Genomic DNA, 8,691 nt, shown 5'->3' with positions numbered 1-8,691 from the left:
ATTTACACACACTCGGCATTTAGTGTGTGTTTTTGGAGTTTTGAGTATTTTTTTATTATCTTGAGTATTTTTTATTATTTTGAGTATTCTAAGCCTATTAGAAAAATTTTAGATGATATCTTTTGTATTATTTTGTTTTATATTTTATTATTTTGTATTTGTATTATAAATACAACATATACATTAATTATTGAATAGAGAATGAAAATTATGGAAATTGATTTTTATCATTTATAATTTTTTCTAGAATTATGACAAAACTTTGCTTTGTGTATCCAAAAATCAAACTTATCAAAGTTTTATAAACTTTGTGGCGTTTGTTAATTGATTATCTTCGTGGATTGTCAGAAACAAGTTTTCTGAAGTTTTGGTTGTAATTAATTGTTTATCTCGTGATTATTTGTTGCTAGTTTCAAGTAAACTAGAGGTGGATATCCAAAACTTACTTGATCAAAAGATTGGGACAACAACTAGAATTTGTTTTGTTATTGAATTGAGGGTGTGATTCGTTTATAATCGTGTTTGTTTTATATGCCATCCAAGATTCTTATCACAGGTCTGTCTGTCCTGAGCAGCTTTGACTCTCTGCCTGATAAAATCAACTTTATCAACAATCTGCTAGACTAACTCTGGTCCCTCCACCTGACGTTCACCTACCTCATCCCAAAAGAGTGGTGTACGAAAAACGTCGTCCATACAAAGCCTCGAAGGGTGCCGTGCCAATGCTGCGGTGGTAACAGTTATTATACGCGAACTCCACCATTGGAAAATGATACTGCCAGGCTCGACCAAAATCCATCACCAAAGCTCTAAGCATATCCTCAAGCATACGGATTTTCCTTTCTGACTGACCGTCAGTCTCAGGATGATAAGATGTACTCAAGCTCAATGAAGTATCCAAGGCACACTGGAAACTACCCCAAAACCTAGAGGTAAACCTCGGGTCTCTGTCGCTGGCAATGCTCAATGGAATCTCATGTAGTCTAACAATATCCTGAATGTAAAATCGTGACATCCAATCGAAAGAAAAATCCCGGTTATATGGAAGGAAATGCGCGGATAGATAAATGATCTACAACAACCAAAATTGCATCATTGTTCCTGGAAGACACGGTAAAGTGAGTGACAAAATCCATCGTCACGTGTTCCCACTTCCATTCATGAATCTCCAAACTCTGGAGTAGGCCTCCGGGTCGTAGATACTCTGCCTAGACCTGTTGACATACAAGGCGTCGAGAAACGAACTGGTAAACACTACGCATCATTCCTTTCCACCATAACCTCGAAGCAAATCTTTGTACATTTTCATACTGCCTGGGTGTACAGAGAATCTACTACGGTGTGCCTGAGACAAGATCTCGTCTCTCAACTCTGAACCCTCAGGAACAACCACACCGCCAAATAGACACAGAAAACCATCATCTTGCAAATGAAAACGATAAGTATTACCTCCCTGAGCCAATCGGGCTAACTTCTGTGTCTTTGGATCCAAATACTGTGCTTCCCTGATACGAGTATACAAAGCTGGCTCGTTAAGCATTGAAAAGACTCAACTCCCTTGTTGCTTTTTATTATGATGAAAAGTGAATCCCAAAGAACAACACTCCTGTACCACTCGAGAAACAGCACTGGTACAAAGAGAACTCACATACACTTTACGACTAAGTGCATCAGCAACTGGATTCGCAGAACCTGGATGGTACTTGATCTCAAAATCGTAATCTTTCAACAGATCCATCCAATAGCGTTGTCTCATATTCAACTCTATCTGTGTGAACAAATACTTCAGACTCTTATTATCCGAATAGATCTCAAATCTCTCACTGTACAAATAATGATGTCATATTTTCGGAGCAAAGACAATGGCTGCAAACTCTAAATCGTGCACGGGATAATTGCCCTCGTGAGTCTTCAACTGTCTGAAGGCATACACAATCACATGCCCATTTTGAGTCAAAACACAACCCTGACCCTGAAGTGATGCATCATTATAAACAACAAAGCCACCAGAACCAGACGGCAAGGCTAACACAAGAGCTGCCATCAAACGTCAACGCAACTCGAGAAAACCTTCCTCACACTCTGAAGACCAGACGATGGAACATCTTTCTTCGTCAACTGGGTCAATGGCTTCGCTATCTGTGAGAAATTCTCAATAAAATGATGATAATACCCGGCTAGACCCAAGAAACTGCGGATCTCTGAAGTTGTTGTCGGACGCGACCAATATAGAGTAGCCTCTGTCTTTCTGGGATCAACTGAAACTCCTTCCCTAGAAATCACGTGATCAAGAAAAAAAACTTGATCAATCCAAAACTCACACTTGCTGAGTTTGAAATACAACTGATTCTCTCCCAAAGTCTGTAGCACTACTCTCAGATGATAAACATGTTCATCAACGCTATGCGAGTAGATCAAGATGTCATCGATGAATACGTCCACAAACTTATCCAAGAACTCTTCGAAAATGCAATTGATCAGATCCGTGAAGACTGCAGGTGCATTCGTCAAACCAAAAGGCATCACTAGAAACTCGTAGTCACCATACCTTGTACGAAATGTTGTCTTCGCTATATCCTCATCACAGACTTGTAACTGATGGTAACCACACCTCAGATCAATCTTGGAATACACAGAAATCTCTTGAAGCTGGTCAAACAGATCATCTATGCACGGCAAAGGGTACTTATTCTTCACTGTAACCCTGTTAATCTGTTTGTAGTCTATACAGAGACGCATAAAGTCATCTTTATTTTTGACAAAGAGAACTGGAGCTTCCCAAGGTGAAACACTCGGGCTAATACAACCTTTGTCAAGAAGATCCTGCAACTGATATTTTAACTCCCTCATCTCTGACGGTACCAGACGATAAGGCGCTTGGGAAATTGAGGTTGTCCCTGGCACAAGTTCTATCCCAAAACCTACCTCACGAACAGGAGGTAAACCCAAAATCCAAAAATATAGTGGTTGTAACTAAGAAATTGAATTGTATTAAACCTGGTTCAATGGTTTAATGTTTTTGGTGTTGGATTATTTGATTGATTCCATTAATTGTTTCTGATTGATTAGTGTTCAACTACTATGACTCATATATTATATGATTAAACTGGTTGTAATTATTGGCCATGTGATTAGTTCTAGGCGTTTTCTTAGAATATTTGGGTAAGTTTGTGATCTTGAGGTTGTTGCCAGGGAGGACGAGTTTCATTAGGGGCATGATATATATTGGTTTGTAGTATGGTTTGATCTGGGCAGTTTCCTTAGAACTTTTAATTTAATATTGAGACCCTGTTTGTTTTTTCCATAGACGACGAGTATCATCGGGGGCACAGTGGTGGTTTATAACAAGTGTTGTGGACTGTGTTAGTTTTCGAGTTAGACGTGTGAAGTGGCACGACCCTGTGCTAGTGTTTTCTGTGGAAGCATTTTCGTGTTTCAGATGGGCTTACAAGGATGGCTATCTCAGTCTTGATGTTTTACGCAGTCGCAGAAAGGGGTATAACTACCAGAAGGATTTTTAGTGATTGCTGAATTAATTTGATTGAGTTTGGTACTAGGTTAGTACCAAGGAATTATAGTATATTTATCGTTTGATTTTGTCATAGATACGAATTAAGGTTTTCTTTGACAATATTTTCTGATACAGAGGACTATTCCTTGACTAGAATTCAGTCTGGTGCAAGGTTCATGTCAGTGGTCACTTGCAGTTATCGTTTGACTTTGTCAGAGGTAGGAAGGATAAATCTTTGGTGTAAGATTTCTGTGATTCCAGCATTCTTCGGAAAGGTAATGTAGTGACCTTTACCGAGATCACCTACTAAACAGAACTTAGGCATGCAATTAACTTAATCAAACAGTAAATCAGAATTAAACTGCGGAAACCAAAAACATTTTACAACCAGATCGAACAATGTATAAATCCAATACAATGGAATAAAAACCTAGAAGAAGCTCCAGCTGGACAATCACTGCCTAGCCCCTCTTGGATCCACCTGCCTCGTCCAATCGCAAACCTGCCCCATGGAATAGGGTGTTCAAAAACACGGAGTACGAGACGTGAGCATAAAATGCTCAGCACGAGAGTATGAGTATACATGCATGCAAGTGAACACCCTAAAACTCGAGGTCAAGGATCAGATAACAAAGACAGACCGGGCCCTGGTATGTAGCACGTTGTGCCGTTGCTTCAGGAGGTGGCTCACATACCGAAGATACCAGTGGATACGCGGGACCCAAATCGATGGAAGTCCATCCACTAATAGAATAGGGTAAAACCCTACTAACAGACATTTCAAAGGAGATAGTACAAGATGCAAATGTATGCAGCATATAATCATGGCATATAAATCATGCAGTCACATAATACATGCATACTCAGTCAGGATATCTCGAACAGTACTTTCGTACCTCAAATACTAGGCGCGCTCTACCAGCTCTAGGTCTACGCCTATAATCCGCACTACACTGCCAAATGATAATAATATCATTATAGTGCTCTAAAAGTCTTAACTAGGCTATTGCATACTCCTAAATATTTTTAGGAAGCAAAAGCTATACCTTCGTCTATCGTTAGCCCTTTGTTGTTGATTGCCTCAAAACTAGGCCACATCTCCGCTACGAGCCTGGATCGCTATGCCACTTCCAGATTCCCAACGGGACACCTAGAACTCCCTAGATCTGAGTTAGAAGGCTAAGGAATCGAGAGAGAATAGATGAAAGGTGTGCTCAAATGTGAGCCTCGGCACCCCTATTTATAGACCACGAATGTTGCGTCCGTTCCTCCATCGTTGCGTCCGTTCTGCCTGACGAACGTTGCGTCCGATCACCATCGTTGCTTCTGATGGTGCCAATGTCACATCAAGTACGTAAGCAGTGATGCATTTCTGATGGAACGAACGTTGCATCCGTTCCTAGAATGTTGCTTCCGTTCTGCCTGACCCTCCGGACCATTTTTGATCATTCTGGGTCTAATCCCGGCTCCGTTAATCCATTATAAGTCTCCTTAATCATGTTTATTGGATTAAATTACAGTTAATCACTAAAACGGGGTTCGGGCTACTACAGGTAATTTCATGATTGAACCATAATTCCATGAATGGATTAAAGGGAACTCTAAGTTCAAGAATATGTTGATCCATAGTGTTATATTCCAGTAGGAATCAAGAACCGGAAGCGTTGGCATAACTTGATCGATGTTTTGAGGCTGAATATGATGAAAGAGTTGATGCCCCGTTAGCCAACTTGTGGCTAAGGGCTTTGAGATTCTCTTTTTGTAAACAATCTTTGTTTAATATAATATACGTTCTTTAAATGGCGTTCACTTTATCTTATTATTATATAATGATATACTGTTGCTATTTTGATAAAGACCTTGAATATACTAAAGTAAGATAAGATAGTGAATATAGAGAGATCACTGTCATGAAACACATCTTATGTTCACTGTATATTCTAAACAGTTTCTAGTCAATTGAGCCGTCCACAAATAAGGATAAGGATCGCTCGAGATTGAGACTAGCATTTGCGATGCCGAGTACCATGTTTCATTGGTATGGAACATAGAGATATTCGAAGCATGCAAATGGATATTCATATGATGAATGATCGAACTACCCTATTCGGACTTTCCAAGTGGTTATCACTTATCGAGTGGATATAGTCCGCGGTTTTGGTTGTGCACCATTAGTCCTTATTACTTGAAACATCATTGAGACTCTATATGCTAGTACTGTGCTTTGACTCATTTATCGACTCTATTAGGGTCATCAGGTGTTGGGATTGGGTACAGTTACGACACATATAGGAGTCGATGCTTTGTTGTCAAGGATTCACCGCACACTTGCGAGTGTGGATATCCTATGCGATCTGAGGAGATATTAGTGTGACAAATCTCTGGCTAGAGTACATGATGTTCTTTAAGAAATGGTTTCTTAGTAGCACATGCGATGTCACTATTTGATCTTCAAGATGAATTGCATAGTTATCGAATCTCGAACGACTCTCGATTTACCAATGGTTGTTGATTCGATCGGGATATATGGATGAAGGGACCGTACTGTACGCTAACCAAAATCTATTGGTTCTTGCAGGCACTATCAATGATACCTAGGGAATCATAGGGCGATGTTGCTAGGCGCTCTTACCATGATTCGTTGAGTAAGTCGGAAATTGTTGTTCCGAGTCACAAGGAGTTGTGAGCCCATGGCTAGCTGTATCCCTGAACCATTGAGGGTCACACAAGTAATGGATTTCTAATCCCCGTTGAGATAATTAAATTTAAAGAGTTAAATTTAGTGAATAAAGAAGTGGGACTTCTTATTTAAGAATAGAGGGAGTAAGATTTTCTAAAATGACATAGTGATGGACATTTTTGAAAATCACTGAATTTGGATTCAGAAAATTTATCTTGACTTTAAAAGATGCAGAAATGGTTTCTGTGCACATTGGTGAAATTGGTTTATCAATCTGAGTCACGATAAATTTTATATTAATTTCTGAACATGCGGGCTTTGCTTGTCAGGCTTGAACTTATGACTAATGGGTCCTAAGCTGTTAGCAGCCCACGTTATAAATAAGTTATTGCAGTGCAGAAATTAGACAACACAAGGTCATAATTTAAAAAAACCTAGAGAGCTTTCTCTCAAGGAATTCGGCCGCCCCCCCTTTCCTCTACTGTGTTCGAAAATCAGTCTGTGAATTTTTGAATTTGCAGTCTGATTTAACAGATCATATCTGTTCTATCTCATCGTAGAAACTTCTGATAGACTTTCTAGTGCAGTCTGTCAGAGGAATTAAATTTCTGTTCGTGGACCTGATTGAAGAAACGTTCGTTCATCAGTTCCTGGGATATACAACAAGAGCAGATTAATCTGTTGGTGTCCATAATCTCGCTTCGAGATTTTAAGGTAAAATTTACATTGTTTAAATTTTATGTTATCAATTTTAATCGTAGGAATTTGATACCCATGATATGGAATTGTTCCATATAAAAAAAAAATTTAAAACTTCTGCTGCAATGGGTATCACTTTCTTTCTCGATCCGGAGAACGACCGTGTTCCAACATATGAGCCTCAATATTTTGATATTAGTAGATGATACAATTGTGTTATTAATAATGACTTGCAGTTCTGTCTTAGTGGAATGTAGACACTAGCGACGATGGTAAGAGTTCACGGAGCCGGTTGTGCTTTAGGAATTTGCAAGGGAAGATTACCCTTGGGAGACCGTTAACTTATACCAATAGAGTGTTTAAACTCAAGAGATTCCGGTGGTTTGTACAATTGGCAGAATGTGAATATCCTTACCACAAATAGAGGAAGAGATGTTTGATAGTTGGAATATAAGTTTGATTAGAGAAGATATCTAAGCTATATTTGGTTTGAAGTGAAATTTGTGAGTTGCAGTGAGATATCTAAGCTATATTCGGTTCGAAGTGAAACTTTGTGAGTTGCAGTGGTGTCAGTCGTTTTGACAGTGATTCGGATCAGTACACTGATGAGTGATCTAAGACTTTTCAGGACTAGATATGTAAGATTTATTGGTTCACTCAAGGAAAGATTTGCTCTACGATGTGAGGAAGTTCTTGAAGTCTCTTCATGCGATTCAGAGCTGCGGAATTGTAAGAACAAGTGTAATTGTTTCAGTGGACTCGAGCACTATAGAAGTAGTGAACTCAATACAAAGTACATCCCTTAATGATCAAATATATGACTTGAATGAGTGTGATTTTTCAGTTGTGTGATACTGGAGATTTTGGTAGCTCTATCAAATTCTTGATCACAAAGATAGCTTCGAATGCGCAAGTGTTGGAGAGAGTTCCGCAACAGATCATCAATCCTATCTATAGACATAGATCTGCAATGGTCATAAATGCTTACAAATGTATCTGTTTCTCTAAATAAATTCATGTTGCTTGAATTGTAAGTATTTGAGGCAATCTCTGAAAATAATACAATTATGTGCACTACCATTATTGCAGCGTCTGTAGTGTCTTTTGTCATTTTTCATAAATGGTAGCAATTTAAATCTGACAAACTTAGATCTTTAGGGAATTTTTTGTTGACTGGAACTAACTTTCTTGAATATATTTTGATTAATTTTCAATCGTCAAGACTTAAATTGAGCACCCTTGAATGATCGAGATACTTCTAGTCATGGTTCAGTCAAGGTATTTGGTTCAGTCGTTGTCTTCAGTCTTTAGATACACTGCTATGTCCAGTCAAGATTCTTCCAAGAATTTCAGTCATCTAGTCCAATCGTATGAATGTCCTCTTGGGCTTAGTACCATTTATTTACTTTAACTGAAATGTCTAATTGAGTAACGCAATTTAGTTCTCAAATTTTGTCCAGTTGAGTTACTCATTTTAGTCTTTTAATTTTGCTTTAAATTATTTTGTTTAACACCAAAACATGATAAATTTATATCCAACAATTTTCCCCCCTTTTTTGTTTGTCAATTAAGCTTTAGAATCTTTAGGAAAAATTTGTATCAGTTGTGTTGAGTTTCTCGACTGAGTTTGACTGGATCGATTAATTTTGTTGAATATTGAATAATTAGATCATTATCTAGTAGTTAAATGTTATCTTATCTCTAGTTTAAATTTCTAGGAGTGGTTAGGATTGTACTTATCAGATATCATTCTTTAAGGGATTATATAGATGTAATTCTTTTAAATACTTGTACGTATTCT

Source organism: Henckelia pumila, chromosome 2 (assembly GCF_033568475.1).
Source record: "Henckelia pumila isolate YLH828 chromosome 2, ASM3356847v2, whole genome shotgun sequence".
In the NCBI taxonomy this organism is placed as follows: domain Eukaryota; kingdom Viridiplantae; phylum Streptophyta; class Magnoliopsida; order Lamiales; family Gesneriaceae; genus Henckelia; species Henckelia pumila.
The sequence above is the reverse complement of the archived record's forward strand: the minus strand, read 5'-3'. Positions refer to the sequence as shown.